This window comes from Pinus tabuliformis, chromosome 6 (assembly GCF_031772625.1).
Source record: "Pinus tabuliformis cultivar Carrire ecotype Pingquan chromosome 6, CPIR1, whole genome shotgun sequence".
NCBI classification, from domain to species: domain Eukaryota; kingdom Viridiplantae; phylum Streptophyta; class Pinopsida; order Pinales; family Pinaceae; genus Pinus; species Pinus tabuliformis.
In genome coordinates, this window is record NC_142292.1 from 444,917,164 (window position 1) to 444,944,251 (window position 27,088).

General features: G+C 36.9%; 1 pseudogene; it reads left to right on the forward strand.

Moving 5' to 3' along the window:
- Positions 1 to 1,763: 1,763 nt before the first annotated feature.
- LOC149259211 (pentatricopeptide repeat-containing protein At2g03880, mitochondrial pseudogene) lies at positions 1,764 to 4,665 on the forward strand (annotated as a pseudogene).
- The last annotated feature ends 22,423 nt before the right edge of the window (positions 4,666 to 27,088 follow it).

Below are 27,088 nucleotides of genomic sequence, written 5' to 3' on the forward strand. Positions count from 1 at the left end.
ATTAGTATTCGTATTACCTCGTAATGAAAATATATCAAAATACATCAGCAAGATAACGATAGTTTAAACAGAGTTCATTGTAGGCAGTTTCAATCTGCTACAAGGGAAATCAAATTATTTTAACTGCCTCGAAAATAGGTAGATCATCCAAAATACAACCATCTTTAGCAAAACAAGTGTATCTCCTACAACGTTGCAATATAAAAAGTTGCTATCAAGCATTACAAGAAGTCGAGAGTCATAGGAGGTAAATAGTGCAGGGTCTTTGGCACTGGATCCTAAAGGAGTTGGAGTATCATCCTCACACTAAAGGTGGCTCTCTAATTGTGTTATCCTGACATCCAAACTTACTAGGAAAACACATTGATATCACTAAGCACATTTTCATTCAAATCAGAAAAGATGTCGTATCTTTCCTCTTATTTGTCTTTTAAGAGCCTGCGCAACAGGGTCTTCATCTGCCAACCTAAAGAAATGGAGTTAAGGTATTGTTTCCTTCTTTCCCTAGTGTGGCTATGGCTAGGAACCTAACGAGAAACCTCCTCCAATATCTTTGAATCTGAAAAAACTTGTCAATCCATGGTAGTAAGAGATTCAAGGTGATGAATCTCCTTATGGGTTTCAGGAGGGACAACTAATTGCAAAATGTATGTTGCTTCCTACGCTATTATTAAGTGTGATTTCAACCTTGGGGGCCTCAACCCCCTCCTATGTTGAACAGAGGGAAAGCAAACTAAGGGTCTAAACAGAGTTTAACATGAACATGGGAATGGAAACTAAGAGTGCTCAAATAAAATTGGAATGAAAATGTGACAGGAAGAACCAAAGATACCAACATGTGAGAGAATTGGCAAGTTGAGAGATAGGAGAAAGCATCACACTGTTGGCTCTAATTCGCCAACCATGCAACCAAAACAGAGACTAGACAACTCACTATAGCAAGAATTGACAATATAGGTGAGAGACTAAAGAATTACCCTTAATAGAGCATCATTTTGCAACCCAGAACTTAAATGTTGTAAGATTGGAGGAGGTGTTAACAACCCAACTACTAGAAGAATGTGCCTCTGTTAACGAACATTTCCTTCAAATCAACCACCTCTCCCCTCATGTTATAGGTCTGATGTCTTCCATCACCTCGAAACCAGAATTTCACCCAAGCAGAGAAAAATCACCACATAATTGGTAACGAGCTCAACTAGACTCCCTCGAAAATGAAATAGAATAGAATTAACCAAAAGAAGCGCAAAATTGTCATGGACTAGCCCCTAGTTGCCAATAACACCTTGGAAAAATCCCACCTAGTGAAAACAAAACTTGATAATCTTGTTTATAAATTATTTAATTTAAAATACATTATTATAAAACAAAATAATTAATAATTAACATCACTATAAAAAACAAAATAATTAATACTTTATTGGGTTATTAAAATCAAATATACCTATATCAATCTCAATAAATTATGATTTCATTATATTTAATTTCTACCCAAAAATAAATAATTTAAAAACATAATATTAAAATAATAACATTTTAAAATATTTCTCATTTTTAATTTTTAATTTTTAATATATATTAAAAATAAAACAAACCATTACGAATATTCTATGATAGTTTATATATTTTATTATTATTAACTTTTATTTAATATCTTAAATAGTTCAACATCTCATATTAAATCGCACACATGTTAATTAAACATCTCATACTAAATCTCACACATGTTAATTAATATATTGCAATGGTTTCTACCATATAAATACCTCTGTAACAAAACAGAACAGAATGACTGTAAACCATAATACACCAAAGGAAATGCCACGATCTTTAAGCATTGATAAGGAAGCGGTATGGTTGTGTTGCCTGGCAGTCGATTCTCCCGTCTCTTCAACGCAGAATCTCCACCACCGCAGTTTCTCAAACACAAGTGAATGCCAAACCTCCATCCATGAAGTTACAACACTCTGTAAACATTTTGCATAATAGAGCCAACCCTGTACATTCTTGCACATATATTTCTCTCTTGCAGGCCTGCATTAAGAAGAAGTCCTTATCAGAGGGCAAAATAATCCACGCTTACATAATTAAGACTGATTATACGGCAGACATATTTACAGAAAACACCCTTGTCAATATGTATGTCAAGTGTGGGAGTGTGGTGGACGGTCGCAGGGTTTTCGACCAAATGAATGAACGAGATCCGTGCTCATGGACTGTCATGATTGCTGCTTATGCCAGGCATGGAGCTCCTGAAGAAGCACTGGTACTCTTTCATCAAATGCGACGAACAAATGTCCAACCCAATGATTTCACTTTCTCCAGTATTCTTCCGGCATGTGCTTCCTTGGCAGATCTCGAGCAGGGTATGGGAATTCATGAAGAAATAATAAGAAGAGGGTTTGAGTCTCATGTTTGCGTTGCTAATGCCCTTGTAGACATGTATGCTAAATGCGGAAGTATAGAGACTGCACGCGATCTGTTTGACAAAATCTACCAACCAGATGTTGTGTCCTGGACATCCATGATTGCAGGATATGCGCAGAATGGACTCGTCCATGAAGCCCAGAATCTGTTCAAGGAAATGCCTGAACGAAACGTGGTTTCATGGAATGCAATGATTGGAGGATTTGCACAAAATGGATTTGTTGCTGAAGCCCTGAAACACTTCAATGAAATGTCTAAACCAAACGTTGTGTCATGGACTTTGATGATTGCAGCTTACACAAGGTATGGGCATCCTCAGGAGGCATTGGCAATGTTTCACCAGATGCAGAAAACGAGTGTGCAACCGAATCAGTTCACCTATTCCAGTGTTGTTTCAGCGTGTGCCGATTTGGCATCTCTAGAACAGGGCGTGGAAATTCATGAAGATATTGTAAAAAGGGGATATCAGTTCCATGTCTCTGTGGAAAATGCTCTTGTAGATATGTATGCCAAATGTGGATGCATAGAAAAGGCACGTGAAGTGTTTGACAAAATGTATCAGCGAAATGTTATTTCTTGGACTGCAATGATTGCAGGATATGCTTTGCATGGTTACGGCTTCGAAGCCCTGGATCTCTTTGAGCAAATGATAGAGTCTGGCATGAGTCCAAATGATGTCACATTGGTTAGTGTTTTAACTGGATGCAGCCATGCAGGCCTGGTTGAGAAGGGGTTTCAATACTTCAATTGCATGAGCACATGCTACCACATCACACCTGCAATGGAGCACTATAAATGCATGGTGGACCTTCTTGGGCGTGCTGGACGTCTAGATGAAGCCTATGATTTTGTAAATAAACTGCCAATCAAAGCAGATAGTCTTGTGTGGATTTGTTTACTTGGTGCCTGCAGAATATATAACAACATCGAGTTAGGAGAATGTGTAGCGGAACGCATTTTAGAGGTGGATAGTGAAAACGCTGTTCCTTATGTGCTTCTGTCAAATATCTATGCTGCATGTGGTAGATGGGAAGAGATTAAGAAGATACGAGAAAGGATGAAGGACAGAGGTGTGAAAAAGACACCTGGATACAGTTGGATTGAGGTCAAGAAAGAGGTGCATGCATTTCTTGTGGGAGACAGATCACACCCACAAACCCCAGAAATCCATAAAGAGTTAGAGAGATTGTGTCGGGAGATGAAGGTTGCAGGATATATTCCAGAAACGAGGTTTGTGCTGAATGATGTGAAGGAGGAGGAAAAAGAACAAATCCTTTGGCATCATAGTGAGAAGTTAGCAATTGCTTTTGGGCTACTAAACACACCGTCTGGTTCAACAATTCGAGTTATCAAGAATCTTCGAGTCTGTGGTGATTGCCACTCTGCTACCAAGTTCATCTCCAAAATTGTTGCTAGAGAAATTGTTGTGAGGGATGCTAACCGTTACCATCATTTTAAGGATGGAAAATGTTCATGTGGGGATTACTGGTGATGCTAAGTGAAGCAGGCTATAAGCACTAGTATTTTTACCCTTCCCCATTTTTTTGTGATTTGGCCTTTTTTTTTTGTGATTTGGCTTGAGCCTCGGCCGGGACCAGCTCATTTATGGGAAGGAAGAACGGAAAAATGGATGGAAGAAGAACAGAAAACCTACCATGAGATGTTATCACCAAAATTGTGCAAGGCTTGGCCAAGCCTGGATGCTGGCTTTGCCTCTTGGTTTCAAGAATCAACTAAATTGTGTTGATAATACAAAGTGGTTGCAGCTGAGTTCTTCAAAGTGATCTGGTAGTTCTTTTAACAAGGACCACAAATTTAACATTTAATCACCAAATGGATGACCAGTATAATAGAGTGAACAAAATATAGAGAGTTCATTACACCTCAAGACCAGCATCTGAATAAAACTCTATATATGCATCTGACAGAGCACACCATTGGCATGTCAAGTAGAGGGAAGCAATTAGACAGTCCCACGGAGCTCATTACTGTTGCATTCATCTCTGTGGTGCAAACAACTGATATTGACTAGAAATTTGATCAGAGAATCTATCAAACACATGATGTAATAATTACATGATGTAATAATTGGGTTCCAAAAGAAAGCGTCTTGAGGATTCGGATATGCACCTATCGATTATTTATACTTAGGAGTAAACAACTCTCAGAGGCACCTGCCAGTGGTAAAAATGAAAGTGAAATTTGATAAACTATGCCACCAAATTAGCAACAAGGAAATCTTCAATATTTTGTCATCCAAGGATTCTTTAATATATGTCATTCATCACGGATTTAAGTCTCTTTTGAATTCTTAGGTATGCTTGCACTATAACAATGCAAAGGACCGTCCATCGTAAGGAGATTATTTTAATGACCTTATGAAGGATTGATCTTGGTAGAAAATACGTGAAACAAAATTTTCGTTTAATATATGGATACAAATTACATTAACATTGGAGTAAATGAACGTTAATATACAATTTCGTTCAATGAAATGAAATGATATTTTAATTTCTATGAGATTTAAAATAGTTTATGGGATTATTAGTTTCATGTTTTTCATTTTTGCGATTCAATTATTTTTTTATTCAAATTGATGATGAACTGGCCCAACCTTTCAATAATTTTTTTATTCAAATTGATGATGAGCTGGCCCAACCTTCCAATAATCCCCTTACTGAAAAGACAATGCCAAAAAACCGATGCTAACATATTCCCATAACTTTCTGAAATGTCTTTGAATGCATCACATTCCAAAATGAAATGTTTTTCCGAGTCCACTGCCCCAGTGCAAAATGTACACACCCATTCTTCCCAAGCTTCTTTAGGCCTTTTCCACCGTCCTATTTCACACCGAAGTTGATGCGAGTTGGTTCTTAATTGAGCAATAAGAACCTTTGCCCTCCACAGAATGCTAGCTCTAATGAATTTTTTTTGTTGTAGATCACATGTAGGGTTGAATTCCTCAATATAGTATTTTTTCTTTTTACCCAACTCTTTTCCCCATACCTGTTTACGAAACTTCTCAATAACAAAGTTCTTTCGCTCCTTGCTATTTGTGAGATAGGGATTGAAGTAGATATTCCATTTTTGCATCCATGTGTAGTTTTGTTTCATCCATATTTTCTCTTTCACTCATGCCTTCATTGAAGATAACATTAGGCCATCTACCTACTCTCATTTGCTCAATTTTTTTTAGATATCTTATGAGCCGCACCATAGCAATTGTTTCGATGGGAGTTGCTCTTGTTTCACTCAACATTATCTCATTAGGTACTGAACTTTTTATTTTGAACTTGCTCATGATCAAGTGTTTTTGGATTTTCTTATTTATTTCCATTTTGAGACGAGATATTGCTAGCCCACAATGCACACCTATATAATATTATTGGACAAACTAGAAATCCAAAAAACACTTGTAAACAGGGAATGAAGATTTATTATAGTAAAGAATGTCCATAATATTTAATTTATTACAAAATATATATATATATATATATATATATATATATATAATTTATTACAGGAAAAAATAAGTATAATAAAAAAATATATATTAATTTATTTATCTTTAATGATTTTTTATTATTTTGAATAGATTTTTTCATTATATAAATGTGAAATAAATTAAAATTTTCCAAAGTATGAGAAATAGGCATGTTAAGAGTTTTAGTATTCAAAGTATGTTATTCGTCAAAAAACATTAAAATATTTAAATATTATAAAAATTAAAAGGATAACAAATTATAATTTAATACATTAAAATTGATAGTCTATTTATTCAAAATAATATTTAATGAATTTCCTCGAAAACATCATCCTTGCTAAACTTTTTTGTTGGATCAAATCTTTTTGTTTTGGAAAGTAAAGTGTGTATTTGACGTTAAAAAAATGTTTATTTGATATAATAAATTGATATGAATCATATTTCTAATAAGTGATTAAAGGGAGGGTAAGAGAACCACTTAAGAAGATTAGAAAAGAGTTGGAGTTGTTGAGAAGTTGGATCAAATTTCTTTGTTTTGGTAAGTAAAGTGTGTATTGGAAATTAAAAAAATGTTTATTTGAAATAATAAAGTGATATGAATTATATTTTTAAGAAGTGATTAAAGGGAAGTGATTAAAGGATCACTGAAGAAGATTAGAAAAGAGTTGGAGTTGTTAAGAAGAGGAATCAAATTTTGGGGCACATAATTATATTTGTAAATAAAATGGTTTAGATAAGGTAAGAATGCTTATAATTTGTAGAATAATTATTGGTTTTTTTTATGAATTTACAAAACAAAAAAGAAAGTATGGTAAAGGATGTGTTTAAATGGGAAGTGGAAAACTTTGTATCAAATCTTCAAAGCAACATTATTTACCAAGGAAGATTTCTTGGCTTGTGAAAGTAAAGAATTATCTAGGAAGGATAGGCATACCACTTTCTTAAGGCAAGGAATATATAAGGAACTTGATCATATATAAGCCAGGTATCCCAATTCTATGTTAATTAGAAGTTGATTTGGTGAAAGCATGTTAGGCTAAGGGAGAACTAACTACATCAAAGATTGGCTCTTTAGGCATTCTAAAATTAGAATTGACCATGTGATGGATTGACAAGTAAATCTTTCAATGTCATATATGTGAGGAAAACAAGGATGATGTAAACCTTTTTTCTCACACTATAGATGGGTAAAGCAAATAGTGAGAAAATGGCAAGGAACATTTGATTTACATGATTGGGTTGAGTACCTTGATAATGGCCTTCACAATTTTTATTTTTCAACGTGGGATTTAACAAAATCTAAAGCAAATATTCGTTGGTCAAAATATGGTAAAATGATTCATTCAATCAATATGCAATATTAAATTGTATATAACATTGCTAAACTATAACAAAGCACATAAAAAGTAACAACATTCTCAAGGAATTATTTGGGAAGATGATGCAACCTTGGGTTGGGACTTAAACAACAATAGCAACCTATAGCACTACCAAGACAAAACCCGAATATAGCACATAATTGTCTATTAGAAGCACACGCACAAAGGGGAAATTTGAAACGTCAAAACCAATGCTTTTGTTAAACCTAGATTTATAAACTTGCAAGCATTTTCTTGAATTGGCTTCAACTACTACAAATAGTTGTTGGGTTAATACCCTTCTTGCAAATGCTAATTTAAGGTGCTTATTGGTTTAAGCCTCAACTAGACTTACAAGATCATATGACCCCAAGGGGGGCATAGATGGGATTAAATGTATATGATATGACCCTAATGGGAGGCATATATGCAATTAAAAGTACATGTAATGTGAAAATTTATATGTAATAGGGTCGGTTTAATAAAAAAAGTGTGACATGTGTGATGTGTGAATATAGAAATCATATAGATATTATTAAGACATGAGATTTGGATGTATGAATGTATTTGGGTATTTGGAGGAGGTTCTCATATTCTTTAAGGAGTTATTGTGTAACTCCACTCTCTTATCTATATTGGAGTTGTGTTCCATGCTCACCCCCATAGGGACCATATCATATACATTTAACCCCTTATATGCCCCCCTTAGGGTCATATAAAGATGCTTTGATATTTTATGTTTCCAACATCATATGTCCTACACTAATTGAATTTACAAAAATTAACTAAAGTGAAAATTATATAATGGCTTGTTCAAAAGAACACAAACCAAGGATCATTTACTTCAAACAAAATGTTGTGATCGAGTTAACTCAAATAGCATAAGAATAAAAAGAATATGTAACACAATTTCTTGAGAATGATAAAAAGTGAAAGAACAACAATGCCATTTTAAGGGTTGGGGGAAGGGGGGATGTGAGAATCTTTACATGTTGTGTTTACAATAAATATTGATGATTCCTAAAACTAGATCTCCTTGATTTTATACAGGAGACAAAGGTTACAATAACAAAAATGAGCTTACCGCTAATGAGAACAATAAGATTCAATAATAGCAATGTAATGGCCCAAGACCTAGAGGCTTCATAGATGTTATAGTGGAAACCCTATTGCTAGGAGAAAACACATTATTCAAAGATAGAATCTCTTATGTTGAATGATACATTACAAATTATACATTCACTCTTTTGACATGATTGTACCATGCACAAGATGAACTATCTATCCACTAATCAAAGTTAGCTACAAGGTCAGTGACAATAGTCATGACTTCACCCTTAAAATAACAACTAAACTATTTACAACCAATAATGTCTCTAAAACTCGAAGCATGCCTTCATACAAAGTCATTGCTAAACTAGCATTCCATTTCTTGCTTGTATATTTATTGCACTCCATACATATCCATACATAAATGTATTCCACTAAATGGACCTTATCCACCTTAATTATCATATAAAAGGACAAAATACAATAATCGAGGGGGTAAATTCTCATCCAAAAATACTATTGGAAATTTTGGAAGGGTCATGCATTTGTTGGATTTCCCTTGCAAAACTTACTGAAGGAGGTGGCACACTGTGAGATTAGAGGATTGTCAAAAGATCTCTTGAATCTTTTAATTAACTTTGAGGTATTCCTATCTTAGTCTTTTGTGAAAGCAACAATTATTTGATGGAATTTTTGCAATGTGGTATATGCATATCACATGTTGTTGAGCATCCGTGTAGCAAACAACCCCTCCTAAACCCCAAACCCAACCAGAGTTAGAAGGAGGTGGTAACTATGTTGACCCAACTCTCAAGGTACAGTTATGGGAACGAGATATAAAAAATTTGAAGTTTTCCAACTTCCTCAAAACTTCAAATGGACGTCATCATTGTGTTTGTCTCTTCGAAATGATTCCAATGATATAGATTTCATCTCAATCTGACTTACGATCAAAAGTTATGGCCCTTTAAAGATGTCATTTCAAAACCTACCACATCATTTGACTTCCACGTGGCAGGTGACATGCCTGCACTGCCACCATGGAAAAGCCAACATGGTAGGCACTCCAAGCCCAATGCAGTTGAAGGTCAGCCCTGCTGCTGCATCTCGTTGTTTAGAAACAGGGTCTAACCCCTAACCACCAACCTAGGGGTCAGCCCAACCCTGCGTGGGCATTGTCTTTGCTTTGGGTCAGTATTGGCCCGACCCCCCAACCTGGTCGACCACCCTGACCCTTAATGTGGGCCCACTCATTTTGTTGCCTGAAAACCGACGACAGGTCATTGACTATTTTGTCTTCCAACCATAGGTTGGGGCAAAGATCCGCCCAAGGTATGGCCCTTTAGGCCAACCTCCTAACCTCCAACCTGTAGACCAAAAGACTTGATTTTAGCTCTTTTTTTTTCTAATTTTTTATAGCTTCCAACACTTGAAATCCTTCACGATTTTTCTCTAAATTGTTTAGGCAATGTGACAAACACTTAATTTCCCATAGATAAAATCATTTAAAAGACAGTCTTGGAAAACAACCAATCTTGAGAATGACACTAAAGTTGTGGTACTTTCAACTCATTTCTTCCCAAATTCATAGAGAGATGAAACAACTCATTGATAGAGAAGGAATCATACTCTCCTTGGCTCAATATCCCTCTCAGTTGAGCAAATAAGTGAACAAATTTCAACAGCTCATGCATATATGATCAAATGAAAGAATACATATACAAGGGATGGTAACAAAGCATCCTTCCCTTCGATCATGAACAAGACAAATTGCATAAAAGCAAGCTATGTTAAGACTTGCCTAGTAATTTAAAATAGGCACTCAATACAAGGTTACAAATCATTCCCCAGTGTTTTCTAACACCAACTATACAATTGCAATTACTAGTGCAATTCATCACTTTCACAGTTAAATGAATCCTTGCAACGAGGTTGTCAATGTAGAACCAATCACATCATGAAATCGTTCAACCACATCTTCATGTGGATTACAACCAACAATTTACACATAAAATTACAAGTAACCCAAGAGATTTCCATGCAACCAATTAGTATATCATTCATTCACAATTTAACATAGACTTCATACAAGTTTATACACGAGAAGACTTATCTTGGATTTGTGTCGAAGATGGGAAACTAAGTTAGGGACTACAACTCTCCACCCAACCATAGATAGATTGCAGCGAAATTACTTTTAGTTTTCACCACCAAGCCTGATTTCAGAGACTAAGGTGGTCTTTCTCAAGGGAGTATCCACAAACTACTAGCTGAAACAGGGACTCCATAGGTCCTCCTACCTCCACCCACTAGCTACTCAGCAGTTAACCAATGCACATGGAATCTAGAGGCTTGTCGCCTCCACCCTTCAACTATCCAATAGCCACACACACACTACATGGAATCTAGAGGCTTCACCTCCACCCTATAAGCATGCAACATTGTGGTTCCACCCAATGAGGGGAATCCAGGACTCACTGCTAAGAACCAAATGAGAAACAAGAAAAGGAGACTCTAGGGCTTCCCTACCATGAATCCAAGGCCTAAGTCTCTACCCCAGGTTGTCAAGGGAATCTATAGAATGCCATCTTTTCCCTCTAGCCTCCTAGGGTATCCTGAGATTAAGCCTAACCTTAAGGAAGTTTGGTCATTCTCTTATTGCTCAACCGAAAGTGTGACTATCTTCTAAGAGTGGTGACAGAGCCTGATCTCCTCCACAATGTTATAGGTATCATTGGTTGTTTGTTAAACCTAGGCAAGCTCCATACCTATGTTGTTCACAGAAAAACAACTTAAGTATTATTTGGTGCGTGTGTCAATCACCACCAGCAAGCCTCCTTTCACTCTCCTTTTTCCTGATTACGTTGATTGTTCAAATGCTCTTCAAAGATTTATATGTGTGCCTTCTCTTTTTTGCCAAAATGTTTTACAAAATTCTTGGTCATTCCTCTTGTGCCTTCATGTTGCACTGTCTCAACAACTCAAATCCTCTATGTTGCACTGCTCCAGCAACGCGAATCCTCTCTGTTGTGTTGTTCCAGCAGCTTGAACCCTCTCTATTGCACTGTTCCAGTAGCTTGAATCCTCTCCGTTGTGCTACTCCATCAACTTGAATCCTCTCTGTTATGTTGTTCCAGGAGCTCGAATCCTCTCTACTGCGTTGCTCCAACAACTTGAATCATCTTTGTTGCACTGCTCTAACAACTTGAATCCTCTTTACTACGTTGTTCCAATAGCTTGAATCGTCTTTGTTGTGTTGCTCCAACAACTCGAATCCTCTTTGTTGCGTTGTTCCCATCAATCCCTATTAATTTGAATTCCTATCTTTCCTTCCTTCTAACAATGACCTCTACCTACCACTGTCTTGTTGGCTAATAAGAAGGATGCCACCTATCCAGTTTTCCCCCAGGTTTTTTTGTTAGTTATCTTGCTGCAGTGGGGGGCCAACACACCTCTTGATCTAGTAGCCTGACCATTTCTTCTTTAATTTTCCTTGTCGCCATTTCCTTGTCTAATGTTCCAATAGAAGGATGGCCCTCATCCTTACCCTTGCAGCTCCATAAATTCTAAAAGCACCAAGCCATTAAAACTCACCAACCATCCTTCAATGGTTGTCAAACAATTCATATTCTCATGCAGCAAGAAAACCTTCATCATCCTAAGCAAGTAACCTCCCCAGTCCCTAGAATTTGTGTCCCTTGGCTCAACCCCAAACTTGTTGTCAATTACTTACATAAAATATTACAGTGCATTTTGCAAATGGAAAAATGATTGGGGATGTCACAATCCCTTCTCCTAAGAGGTTGTGATTGGGGTTAGTCTACTTTGGTACTTTCACTTGGTATCAGTAGTCTTTTGCAAGCATTTGTGCATAAACACACATCAACACAATCAAGAACATGTCAATGGTAAGACATGAATCAGGCTGGTGGGGGTGATCGCAATGCCCATGTTTCCTAAACCCAACAATTCATTGTTGATAGTTTAAACTATTTTAATCATTTCATAAATGGTTAGTTTGAATAGAGAGTAATCAAGTAGAAAAGTATAAATAGTTGAATTAAGCCTCATTTTGAAGCTCTCTTTGATTCGATCTAAGATTTGATGTTTTATGACTCTTAAGTTTTTGGCCTCTCATAGTAATCGCTTTGGAATATGGCATTGTACCATGGTAAATTCATCTGAACCTTGAATCTATCAATCACCAAAAGAGATAAAATCCTCGAAGATCGAAACCCTCCCTCAAGTTTTCGCATTGTCAAAGAGGTTTGCATCTCAAATGGATTTGTTCCATGGCCAAAGTTAAATAGATATGGGATTGAGATGGATATGTGTTTGCATGCATGTGCATGTGAGAGAGAAATAATTTTTTGCTATTATTTATTTGTTTATTAAGTTCACATGAGAATATTTTTACCTTTTTTCCAATTTTTAATCCATGTAAGCATTACAAATGAGACTATCTATAATAGCTTCCATACTAAACTATAGAATGTGCCTCTTGACACAACAATGTTAAGTTAAAGAAAAATATTATTATGTAAATCCATGTGTGCATGCCATCTTTTTTATGGTGATTGATTACATGTAGGCACCTATTACTTCCTAACCTCAGCTCTTATTCGACCTTTTTCTAACCAACATTTTCATTCAAATACATGTTAAGGTACTTTTGTTTTGCTAACTCAAAGTTAAGGAACTAATGCAAATTTCAAGGAGATTTAATCAATGTTTTTTTCCATGGAAAAAAATTGTAATTTTATTCAACTTGCAATAAGAAACAAAATTACATTTTGTATATGCTAAAAGAATCTAGTAAGATAAACCTTTCGACTTATGAGAAATAAGAAGGAGAAAAAAAAATTAAAACATTACGTTACAACTTTGAAGTTAAGATTGATAATAATCACTTAACTTCCTTTTTTTTCCTTTCTTTTTTTTTGGACCTGTCGGTACACCTATCATTACTCTCTCAATTCAATTGGTAAGTTATCTCTCTTAGGAAGAACACATCCTTAGTTTATATCTCCAAAATATCGAACAAATGAAACTATCAATAAACACTCGACCAATTGAATAAGTATAATTTTCAGTTCAGAATCTAAAGATGAAATGTACTCGAACAAAACCCAACCCCATGGGAAAGAATCTCAAAATATCTTGATGAGCAGTCAAGGAGTCGAGCAAGCAGTACCTGTATTGGGTGAACCTTTAATGGGGTTGTTCCTCTTCAATCAATATAAAGACTACGATAGGTGGCGATCCTCTAAGGGAGTAGGCAGCGGTTTTTTTGCTAACCCCCTAAATTCGGGTCAACTATGACCATTTCCTATTAATTTCCTGATGTCTATGCTGGTGTTCCATTTTCTAAGTCTAAGCTTTCGAAAACATGAGCTCTCATTGTACCTCTCATCCCATTATCATTGCATGCCTCCTTTTTTTGTTGTTCTGGTGCTTGGATCTCTTCTATTTCGATACCCTTAGGAGATTTAATCAATGTTTGAAAAAAAACATGTTAAAAATCTTTCTTGATAGTTAATTAGCTAGTAGATATGAGAATATAATTCTAAAGAAGGGATTGGCAAGTAATTGCATCTAAAAGGTTTTTTCGCCCAATATGAAAGAGATGTATAATTATTTATGTGCCTAGTATGGAGTTGGCATGTTACATTTACAAAATATAGTAACAACAAAAGAAAATTCAATGCTAAGTTAACAAAATATTTAAATGAGAAATTTATTTATTCCCTTTGTAGTTGCTTTCTAATATGCTTTCTAAAATAAAGGTGTAATTCCTTCAATGCTTAATATGGAATTGACATGTGGCATTTAAAAAAATATCAATAAAAAAAATTGTGGACTATAAATGAAATATTTATCTCTCTCTCTCTATAGTTTTTATCCCCCATGGGTGGTTCCCACCTTCAACCCCTCTTCATAAAATTTGAGCCAAGTTGATGGGGACTAGAAAGAGAGAGAGAGCGCTTGGTTGTGTGGGTTTAGTATGTATATATATATATATGGTAAAAAAATCACAAACTAAGTGCGCGCTCTCTCTCTCCAAATGGCATTTAAAAAAATATTGATATACAATGTTATATAATATATATAATTCATATTTAAATATGTTACTTATGGTCCACACTGATTTTTATTTATTAATATTTTTTTAAATGTCATGTGTCAGCGCTATATTAAACATTTAAGGAATTAGGCATCTTCCTTGTATTTGGAAGTGAAAAGAATCTATCAAATAGATAAAATATTTCTCTTTGTATCTAAAGTTGAGGCAAAATTATTTTAATTGATTGGGGCATTGTTTATTAATATTTTTTGTATTTCCATGCGGAGAGAGAAAGAAAGAGAGTGCACTTGGTTTGTGAATTTTTTTACCTTCAATTGTTATATATATATATATATATATATATATATATATATATATATATATATATATATATATATATATATATATATATATATATATATATATATATATATATATATATATATATATATATATATATATGTCTAGAGAGAGAGAGAGAGAGAGAGAGAGTTTTACAACCCATTATGAACTATATGTGTAATGTTTTCACATGGTTAACATGGAGTTGACAAGTCACACACACACATATATATATCAATGTTAGTGTTAATTAAAATAATTTTACTCTACTTGTGAGAGAGAGTGTGCACAAAAAAAAATCTTCTTCTTTTGATAAGTGCTTTTCACTTCTACATACAAGGGAAATGTGTAATTCCTTAAATGTTTAATATGGAATTGACACATGGTATTTAAAAAAATACTAATAACTAAAAAAATTCAACGTGGATCACAAAATATTTCAATGTTTGTATATATTGCTTAGTGCATAGTTTCTTTCATGATCAACATAAAATTAGCACATAGCAATATATATTAAGTAGTTAGATCCATCTTGACTTTGGAACTATCATACTTTGAGGCAAATCCCATATGATGAAAACATATTTATATATCACCTTTCAGCACATGATGAATCTAAAATTAAAATCAATCACATTAGTAAAATTGCTCAATGAATTCGTTCATCACCCACTCCAAACATATTGCTATTTTGCAAATAACATAATATCAAACTCAGTCGTTTCTCAACTCCTCTCCCACACAATAGTTACCCTAAGCACTTTCACCCTAAGATGCTTCGCCCTTTGCAACCCAATAATAATACAATGCATATGATACCGTTAGTTGCTTTAACTATAGAAATAAAATTTATTTTAATGAGATCTTTCAAAAGGTCAAGGGTTCAATGCCATAGTTATGCCTATCTTTATGCTTTATTAGATGCGTGTATCTTGTTACAATCAAATGGCAAAGATAGTCTTTGAAATATAATTGCCTAAAGAGGCCGCAGTTGAAATCTTATTGCTTATTAAGAATTTTGTCATAGCTTTTTCATCCATTTGGTGGTTAAATTCGTGTGGCTCTTAGTTTTAAAAAATGTCAAATAATTTAAATATATGTAACTAAAATACTTTCTATTATTAATATAATTTAAGTAACTCTTTAAACATTTGTAACTAAAATACTTTCTATTATAAAAAATATACACAAAAAAACAAAAAACAGAGATTACCAAAATGATTATCTAGATTTATCTTCTAATTTGTACCAACTGTCATATTTTGACCCATGTAAAAGACTACGAGTTAATCATGATGGCCTCGAGGGCCTAGCCTACCTTAAACTCATGAATCTCAAGTCTACCCATTGGACCTTGGATAGCATCGTTTGAAAGGAAATATGCTAGGTTGTTTAGTTCCCTATATATGTGTTTGCATGTGTACCATTCCAACTTTTGGATCTCCCTTTTGACAGCTCTGAGGAGATGGTATAGGTGGGGCGCAAAGATGCCTATTTTTTCATCGATTCAATCAACCACCATCTTTGAGTCACCCAAGATTTGCAATTTCTTTAAGTTTTAGTAGTTTATTGTGTAAACCAATGCCCATGGCTGAAATTTCATCCCTGGAATTAGATCCCCTCCCCGGAGAATATCGGATGTGCATGTAATGGAGTCGATTGAAAAATAAAACAGCATCAACCCCTAGATGGAAGATTATCCTTGGCTTGCTCTATCAAAAAATCCCCAAGGGATCTTGGCCTCCAAATTAGGCATGATCGAGACTCTTGTTTTCTTCCACTTTGTGTCATGTTTGAAATATATACATGTTGAATCAATGACACTCATCGCAATCTCTTCAGGAATGTATATTTCTTGGAATAAAGCAAGATTTATCGCCCACCGGATGGTTTGGACAAAATAAGCAGGGAAGACAAGTAATCCACAAACTGATGGGTTTAATACCCACTCTAGAACATGATCCTACAATTTTGTCTTATCCCAACTAGCTTGTACGAGATTAAAAGAGGCTTTTGCAAGAGACCAAACCTTTTGTAAGTAGGGGCATTCAACAAGTAAATGAAATTTTTTTTTTTTCATTTTCGCAACACAACAAACATCTGCTCAAGCCCTACCATCCCCATCTCAATCCATTATCCCAGGTTAATCAACAGTGGTGCAAAGCTAACCATAGTGTGATCTTGCACTTCGAAGGCTATGGTGCTTCTCAACAAAGCGCCACCACCAAATTGGATTATCAGTGAGTTCCCCTTCAATATGTGTCGTATATCCTAACTTTGTTATGAAAATACCAAAGCTAGTGTTTTTTTACTAGGACAAACTATCTTTGTCCTCCTCAGACACACTGGTCATATTGTTAACTAAAAGATCAATAAAATATTTTCATTCATTAGACTTGGCATCTGATAGTTCAAGGGATTCTATTGATCACCATCCTGGACTTCCCCAAATTGAGACCAGTTGTGAGCGAGTATCTACTAGGTGGAAGATGCCTTTTGAGTGTAAATATCTTATCAAGTTGTTTGATCATTTGTATCTGTCACCTACATCGTCCCAATGATATTAGGCAATCTTGATTCTACTATCGTCCCCAACCTTCTAGACAATCCAGTTACCTATCAACATGAAAGTTGAGGATAGTTCTTTCCACACTATGGAGCAATTCATAACCTACTTCCTTAGATCCTTGATCCATTCTATGATTGTTTTTACATTGAAGTATGTATTTTGCATGGTTTGTCCCCACAAAGATCTAGAATTTAACATATGCCATAGAATTTTAGCTACCAGGGATTTGTTGAAGAGGTTAGTATTTTTAAGTCCCTAACCACCCATGTGTTTTCGCTTGGCGATTTTCTACCATATGACTAATGTTGTTGCTTCAGAGGAAGGACATCCTAAACAAAGGAACTTGAGACTGATTTTCCTAATTTTATTAAGCATCCCTTTCGAAATCTTCACTATGAACGTCTAATATACAAGAATGCTCTAAATAATTGATTTAATCAACATTAATCTTTCACCTCTAGATAGTAGCCTCTTTGAACATATATTAATCTAAGCTTCCATTGTCTTAAACATCCACAACCAATCTAAGGATTTATATGTGTTAGGCTTTAAATAAAAACCTAGATATTTGAAGCCATCCTAAAAGTCAATATGATTAAAAGGCATGCATACCTTTACATATTCTATAACTATTGGGACTATGTTCCATGAAGATATGATCAGGCATGTGACCTTCTTGCAACGATCCATAATACCACTTAATGTGTCAATAAAAAAGATTGATTCTCTTATGAAGATCAAAATATCATCAACAAATAATAAGTGTGAGATCATTGACCGATCAACGACATTGATCACTGAGAATACCTATTCTACGGCTTGTTTAATCAAACTACTAAGAGCCTCTACCACTAGCAAGAAGAGGAAGGGCGATAATGGATAGCCATGTCTTAGACTGCATGAAGCTTTGAAAAATGTCAATAGTCTCTCATTGATCAAAACAACAAAAGTAGTCGTCAAAATGCATGATATTATCATGTTGAGGAATTTAAGCCTCATCTCGAGCTTGTGCAAACATAACCTTAAAAATGACCAATTTACACGATCAGACACCTTTGATAAATCAATCTTGATAGCCATAGTATCAAGGTTTCAGGTCTTTATCAAGTGCAATGACTCTTGGGAAAGGGAAACTGCATTGTGTATTTGCCAGTTATGAAGGATTCCAAATTTTTATTCAGATATAATGTCACCCAACATGGGATTTAATCACATCACAATGATTTTCGAGATGATTTTGTAACAACGTTGCAACACACTAAAGGATGAAAATAATTATAAGACCTAGGATCCTGCTTCTTTGGAATTAAAAAAAGGAACATGGATTTGATATCCCCATGCATGTAGCCTTTTCTCTGTGATTCTTGAAGCACCTTTAGAATATCTTCCTTCATTAATTCATAGAAGCCGGCGAAGAATTTAACAGTAAAATCATCCAGACTTAGGCATTTTCCTTTTTGCATTAATGCCAATGCTCAGCAAACCTATTCCTCTGTTAACTCTGCCTCCAATAAATCGTTTGATTCCTCACTTACTAATGAGGTTTAGTAATTCGAAAGCTTCCATGATTGGGTATCCTAGAGGCTCTAAGAAGTGAGGCTTAAAAGTATTCAACACCCATGTTCACTTTCTCCGGGAAAGAATTGACCAAATTTCCTACCCAATCCTCTATCTCCCATATTGTGTTCCTGGACTTCCTTCCATGCGTGAAATTTTGAAAAAACTTTGTGTCTCGTTGCCTTCCTTTCTCCATACTGCTCTTCTCTTTTTCCTCCAAATCTCTTCTTCACAACCCAATCTCTCTCTTTTTTCATCTTCTAATGCTCTTAGAGATTCCAACATATCTTGTGTGAAAATACATATGACAATATTTTGGAATATATCAATGATCCTATATTCATTCGCTTTTAATGTTGTCATTTGTTTTTCAATGAAAGAGTTACTCCAGGTCTTGATTCTTGATTTTATATGTTTCAAGTTGTTGGAGAATTGTGTCATGTAAGAGACATGTGGATCATCTTGTAAATATAACCAAGATGCTTTGACCATCTTGATGAGATCTTATTCTTTAAGCCATAAGTTGTTAAAGTGGAATGGAGGAGGCATCATTTTATCATTTTTTTTCCATTCTTAAGAGGATCAACCTGTGATTTGGAACTCCTCCTGGGTTGATCCAAGTGGCCATTTTAATGTCAAAATTCATGATAGTTTCAGAGAGAATGAAGCGATCCAATCGCTTTGAAATAACATCATTACCTAAGCACATAATACACCATGAGGGAGATAGTTTAGTAGTCTTTATGTCCATCAGTGTCCTGGAGTCCAAAAAAATGGGAGAAAAATGACTCAAGAGGATTCGAACATGGCCTTGGTCCCAAAACCTTCCTTAAAGAGAGGGTGAAGTTTAGATTTCCTTCTATAACAATGTTATCATCATTTAAGAACCCTGAGTTCTCAAAATCTTCCCAAAAAGTTGTCCTTTCCAAATAGGACCATAAATGTTCACGCCGTTGAAATTGTATCCAATTCCTTTAACACGAGTTTGACCACTATCATGTTGAGACAGGAGGAGGTGGATAATGTTATGAGATATGGGTGCCAAGTCGTTACTATGCCACCTGAGAGACCAACTACATCTAAAGAACTAAAATATTGTCCTTTTAACCAATTCTCTAAAATTAATCTAGATTTGATGTCGAATGACATCGTCTCTTGGAGGAGAACAATTCTCAGCTTATAAAGCTCCAAGAGATGATGAAAGGTGAGTTGTTTTAGGGCCCCTCTAGAAAACTGAAGGTTGAATAAATAATCTTCATTTCAAACCCCACAATGTGTCATTTATGGCTCCAAGGTCCCCCACAATGGTTGACTGCTTACCTCTCTTAATCTCCTATTTGGATCTCAATTTAGTCTTGGAGAGGTTCGTCTTTTGACTAACCTGGGAAATCCCTGGGGAGTCTTTTGCCAACCACCTCTTGAGGTTGCTTCAAGCAATGGTCGACACTTGAAATTGAGGGCATATTGTTGAGGGACAAAGTCCCCTAGGGTTTTGGGTCAATACCCTAGCAGAGCAGGGGTTATCTACAACAACAAAAAAAATCATTCCACACAGCCATGATACTAAAATAAGGAAACTACACGAAGAGAGGTGCACCTGGGGGTCCCTCATTCGGGTAGATCCAGCTAGGGCCCAAACCCTCTTGGAGTTCCTTTTGATCCTTAAACCTGCAAAACAATCAATTCAAAGAAGCATAGTAGTATATGGACCAAGCATCATATAGAAATCAACTTCATAACATATTGAAAGGTAGTTAGTTATACAATTGAAACAATGATTCATATTAAAACCATAACAACAACATCATAAGCATGAAGAAGATTGATTTCGGGAACAAGACAAGTGTTTCTTTATTGCAAATAACTAAAACAAAGTAAGGAATGATATCACCTGAATCTTCCTCTCGTTGGCTCTAAGCGGAACCGTCTTCCAGATCCGTCCAATCCCAAGTCTTCAAAAGGCTCCTTCCATGATTCACACAAGGATATCTCAACTAGTGAAAAGACATCATAACTCAAGGAAACAAGGGTTTCCTGTAATGGGGGAAGTGTTGGAAGCACAAGGATCTTCAGACCTGATCAGGGATAATCTCAACAGAGTGATTTTTCTCTCTATTCTCTCCTCTTTTAAGCCTTCCCATTGAAGCCTTTTTATACTTCTCCCAAAGTAGTTTTTTAGTTGGGAATTTGTTGGGACAGTTGGGCCACGGGCACTAATAGGTAATCAACAGGTAAAACCCATGATCTCCGCCTGAAATTAAGGAGATTTAATTTTTTTAAGTGTTTTAAGACATATACGCAGGTTGGATATACACAGACCCGCGTACACACGCATTTAGCTCAGGGAAATGTCACGTATAGGGAGTAAAAGACTGTTTTTTAAGTATTTGGACCAGGTCAAGAAGGAGGGGTTGCCCTAGGCCATGAGTGCAGCATCACAAACATCGAGAGTGAGATTTGGAGCTATAACATATGCCCCCTAATATATGAGGTCAGAAGGGGTACATGATGGCCGAAATGTATTATGTAAGTGCATGGAAAGGAAACCTGTCGAAAACTGAGAAGGACTTCACCAGAATTCAGCATGCCAAGCCACAAAAGGAGATCAGAAAGAAACACTGTCTAAGGTGGGTAATGTTGGAAATAATACTGGGGGGGGGGGGGGGTGTGAATCAGTATTATCAAGTCACTTATTCTCTTTCTCAAACCCAGATCATATACGCTACTTCAGTTAGATAAAACCGCGTATATACGCAACTACAGAGAAGGAAACCCGCGTATGCAATGCAGACTTATAATTTAATTTATCTTACTGATGTTGATCATTAATCTGTGAATTAGAATCAAATAAACAATAACCAGAAATAGTAAAGCAGATCTGGAGACAATCACACACACAAGAACACAAGATATAAGGTGGAAACCCTATGTGGGTGAAAACCACCTGCTGCAATTCGTCTCTATCTTCTTTTAATTAGAAACTTCTTTTTACAATGTATTGGTGCAGTCCTTTACCAGTACGCAAGCTGCAACCTGCAGAGAGTTACAACCCTCTCTCGTTCTCCAGCTTCTCCTGGAAGGGAGCTACAACCCCCTTAGCTCTTGCACTAGCCAAGATACTAGTACGTAGGTGCTGGCCTACAGAAGGCTACAACCTTCTCTTTCTTCCAGGGACCACGTTTCATAAATTTTCAGACTGGATCCATGAAAATCAATCAATCATCAATAATTTCTGCATCAAACAATCTCCTTTTCACCAATTAGAACTTAATCAAGTAGATACTTCTCTGACAGCTATACCCAAAACATAGTAACAGTAACCACACACCAAATTCTGAACCCAAAACACTGCAGCAATAAACAGAAGCAGCTAGATCGCAATTCACAAGATATACGCTACTTAAATAACCTGAAACCTGCGTGCATACGCTTCTGTGTTTGGAGAAACCTGCGTATACGTTGTTTTTATTCACTGAACCGGCGTGTATACGCGCCTTTGCTTCACTGAACCTGCGTACAAATCTATAAAGGATAATTCACTCTTTCAAAAATTTAGACACTAATTAACCCAGATTATCAGATTTATAGATCAAGCATGCGCCACATATAACAGATCAAAATCATGCAAAGATATTATCTTTCAAGTCTAAAGATTATGACCCATCAATAGAACTTATCATTCTCTTTGCGCTAAGGTTCCTCCTTCATTCAGATCCAGATCTGCACCATAACCCCAATCACCAATATTTTAGATCTAGCACTTATTAGATATTCAATTAATTCAGATGATCCTTTGTCAAATGATCTCCTTCCTCTTTTATAGTCTTAGGCCTTTCATAATACCACGGTCCAAAACCATAATAAAACAATACCATGGACCCAATACTTGGGATCAACACTTCTGACGAGATACCATGGTCCAAAACCATAGGTTCAAATACCAAGGACTAACTACCACGGACCAAAAGTAAGTTCTCCAACATATATGTGCTTTTCCTTGCGTGAAAGTTCGTGTATACGCATACGCGCCTTTGTAACGTCTAACCCGCGTGTATACGCAACTTCGTCTAGGTGAACCTGCGTATATATCTTTTTCCTTCATTCTGAGCCTGTATTGAGATCTGTCACCAAAGGGAGTTGCCATCAAGGACAACACCTGTGTCATAGCTCCAAACCTATGCCATAATGCCAACAGGTATACCCATGCTCAGAGAAAGTAAAGCATGTCCGCATATCAAGTACAAGCGGATCCACTAAGTATACAAGTATAGAGAACTGGAAAATATATAATGGATCATCTGATTACGATCGAAAAAGTACATGTCTGTATATCACATATAAGAATGCCAATGATGTTGAAGGATGAAGTTGATCACTGATATCAAAGGCTGATCCCAATAGTACCAAATGGACATGATGGAATAAGATGGTACTACACTGCAAACTCAGGTGCTAGCATATAGAATGTCGCCATAAATGACTGCAACATATAAGGTGGAGTGGTATCAACTAGCAGAAACAAGAGCAATTGGCAAGTGAACCAATGAATGCTGATGCAACCTAAGGTCTTCACCGACCGCCGTGGTACATTTCTACACCATGGGAATAAATGATCTGAAGTCGACCATGTGAGAAATCATTTGATTACCGGTCATTGATGTATACCGTTAACAAACGCGAGACTACTCACCGATAATGATAATGAGTGTCAAGGTACCTAGTACAATCTAACAAGTGTGAATAGATGAGCTAGAGTCGAACACCTGTAAGAATCTATCAATCAGGAGACAATGATGGTTTCCCACTGTCGATAGTGAAGGATCTGCCACTAATGACTGCAAACCCCAAGGTACTGCCAAATGGACTCTAGATCTTTGCCCCAGAGCAATGAGTCGTAGTCGATAGGGAAAGATCTGCTAGAAGGAAGGCATTAAGGCATCCTTCATCAATCTAGCGCGAGTGTAACCCGTAGGCCAATAATGTGGAAGGAATCGGACGAAAAAGATGTAGTAACCCGACCGAAGCACGTTTCCGGTGTACACAAGATGTGGCTAGTGCATGACAGAAACCCTCTGAACCAACCAATAATGAAAGCTGACACAAAGGCGAGGTATCCACCAATAAGGTCAAATGGAAACCAAGGTATTGCACGAATCCCAATGTGTGATAGTGTAAGCTGATGTCGAACACAAGGGAAACCACTCAGTCAAAGACCCATGATACTGATCGATGCTGAGCACAAGGTGACCTATCAATAATGAAAATAGGGCCAGGATGCGGCTCTAGGCCTGTCCTCAGAGTAAGATGTCGTCGTCGATAAGGACAAGACCCGCCAACAAGAAGTCAATGGAGACCTTCTCAAACCGGCACAAGTAAAGGACCAATACAACTGATGTGATGATAGACAAGACACTGACAACCAGGGATGGCCGACTGAAAAATGAGTCAAGAGACACCGCAGAGAGGCCGACTCAGGCTAACTTCCCTTGAACAAAAGCATGACTCAATGTGACTATGTGGCAGCATATGATGACTCTGTATAAGTTCGTCATGCAGGAGGCACGAACAAACTCTCCATATGATTGGAAGAGATAACCAATTGGGGGAGAACTGACTCAATAACAAGGTTAAGGCGTACCTAAGTCAAACTAAATCCCGCCCAAATGGAGGAGACTTTGTTTTGAGTGCTTTGTTCAAGGGTGACACGACTGACTCTAGCTGCCAACAATAAGTGGAAATATTGTCCCGTTCCCGCTCTTTTTGGAATATATAATTTTTTTGTCTTTTTCTTTAAGCTGGAAAAAGAATAAAAGAATGTTATAGTACAGTGGAAATAACGAGTGTCGGTGAAACAGATGATCTAGTTCCTGGGATTGGAACAATCCTATGCTCAATGCAGGAGGCGAAAACTGGTCAAAGACACTCAAAGGTATGTTCCTTCCATGGGTCAGGGTGTGTCAAGTTGCAGAAGTCAAGGGGATGCAAGTTTGATTTTGCAGATGTCATGGTCAAAAGTTGGCTTAAACACGAGTCCAAGTGAAGCTGGCTCAAGGCTAAAAGGTGCAAATGGTCAAAATGCAATGCAGTAGTACAACTCAACACAAAGGAGCCTCTAGGGTATAAGGCCAGAATGAAGTGAAGAAGCAAAGAGGAATGAGTCTTCATCGCATAAGTCATGGCAGGACTACAGAGGACTCCCGAGCCTACTCAAATTGAAGCAGCATGGGCAACAAATTTCAGTGAGGTGCTAACTACGATGCCCATGAAAAGGATGGCTCTACCATCGTGCCATGATTTAAAAATCGGTGAGTGAAGATGGTTTACAAACCATAACACGATGGGATCGACCCTATAGCAAGTGTATCGACAAATGGAGGCTAGTATGCATAATGCAACGGAAAAATGGCTTCCCTAACCTGTATGCCAGTAAGAAAATGATACTTGCCATGACGGGTCAGCAGTCATGGAACCGACTCAAAACTGTCGAAAAAGCGTCCAAAATGTCCTGAAAATCAAACCATTCTCGACATTCCAAGCTCTCAAGTTAAAAATTACATGAGACAAAACAAAATCAAGTTTTGAAAAAATTTGACATTTTCAAAGCTTATAAAATAGTTTTTTGACTCACCATTATTACCGTTTGAGTTGAGAGCACAAGGAGTGGAGAAAAAGAAGCAAGCTTTGCCATTTGTCGAATTCGACCGTTCAAATCTTCCCAAAATCACCAGGTAACCCTTAAACCCATCTTGCATTCATTTGTGATTGGTTTTAAAAATTTTAATTCAAGTTTCACCGTTGAATTTATGTCAAAAAAATTGTTGCGGCGTATACGCGGGTTGGCTATATGCAACCCGCGTATACGCAGGCCCTAGATGTGACTGTGTATGAAACAAACCCGCATATACGCCGTGAAAACTTCAAAACAAAAAACTAACGGTCCAAACTTGTTTTTTCCTCAGGATGCCAGTCACTTGGAGGGAAAGAGAGCATGCCACAGTGGATGATGAGGTTATGAATGATCCTTAGGCCTTGGATGCCTTAAGAGGATGCGGTTTGCTAAAGTTCTTCAAAATGCCAAACATGAAAGCAAACACTCGCTTGCTCGAAATTCTCATTCACTACTGGAGCATCAAGGATGACTCATTCATGATTGATCAAATGCCATTAAAGATAGAGATTGAGGATATTTATTTCATCACAGGCCTTTCCCGAAGGGGAGAGGTAGTACATTCTACGGGCAGATCACGAGGTAGCCTCTCTATCGAGGACTATGTGCATATATATTGCCCGGGTCATCCAAAAAAGATTGGAAGCCAAATTCTAATCAATCATGTGGAGAGTTTATCATTGAGGATCATATTGTTCACTATATCCAGAGTGAATGAATCAGATTCCTTACACCAGGCTTCACGGCTTGCCATGAGCTTGGCGGTAGACTGTCTCACCACAGTATTTGATTGGTGTACTCCTCTTCTCACCAACTTGAAGAGCCAGTTAACATCTATCAAAAAGGGCCAGACCAAAAACTTTGGGTATGGAACAATTTTGTGCTCTTTCTTCTTTGAGAGGGTCCCAGCACTCCGCCCTAGAGTATCAGTTTCGATCAGTAGCCCGCGAGATCCACGGATGGGTAGGTGGGCTGACCTGATGAAACGACTAGGAGGTGGGGATGTTCCACGGACTGCTTTCGACGATGACTTCTTCTCCTGGTGGGAGCAACAGATCATCGCAGTGGATGATTACCCCTATGCCAGCTTGGACTTCCGAGGAGATCCTGATCTAGCTTTACCACCAGCCGCGGCATGGGGCAATATAGGTAACAAATATTTATGATTTTATGATTTTTCAAATATTAAAATGAACTTTGAAAAATATTTTTGATAGGATTCAAATGACTAATATGATGATCATGTTCCAGATATTGGGCCAGTACGACCAGATGGATTCCCACGGCATGGACGTCGCGGCCGAGGTGCCGAAGAGGCAGCTGCCGATACAGAGCGACTCCTACACACAGTTCAGCGACACTTGGTGAGATTAACTCACCAAGTACTGATGGAGGCTGTAGAGGATCTCCCTATAGATATGCAGCGTCACGTGGTTGGCATGCCACAGGACTGGGTTCGGACTCTTAGGCGTGTGGCCAAAGCAGTAGTTGCATACTTAGCTGCTCATCCTAAGCCGAGGCATTAAATGTACTGGACATGATTATGGGCATTTGAGTACCAATTTTT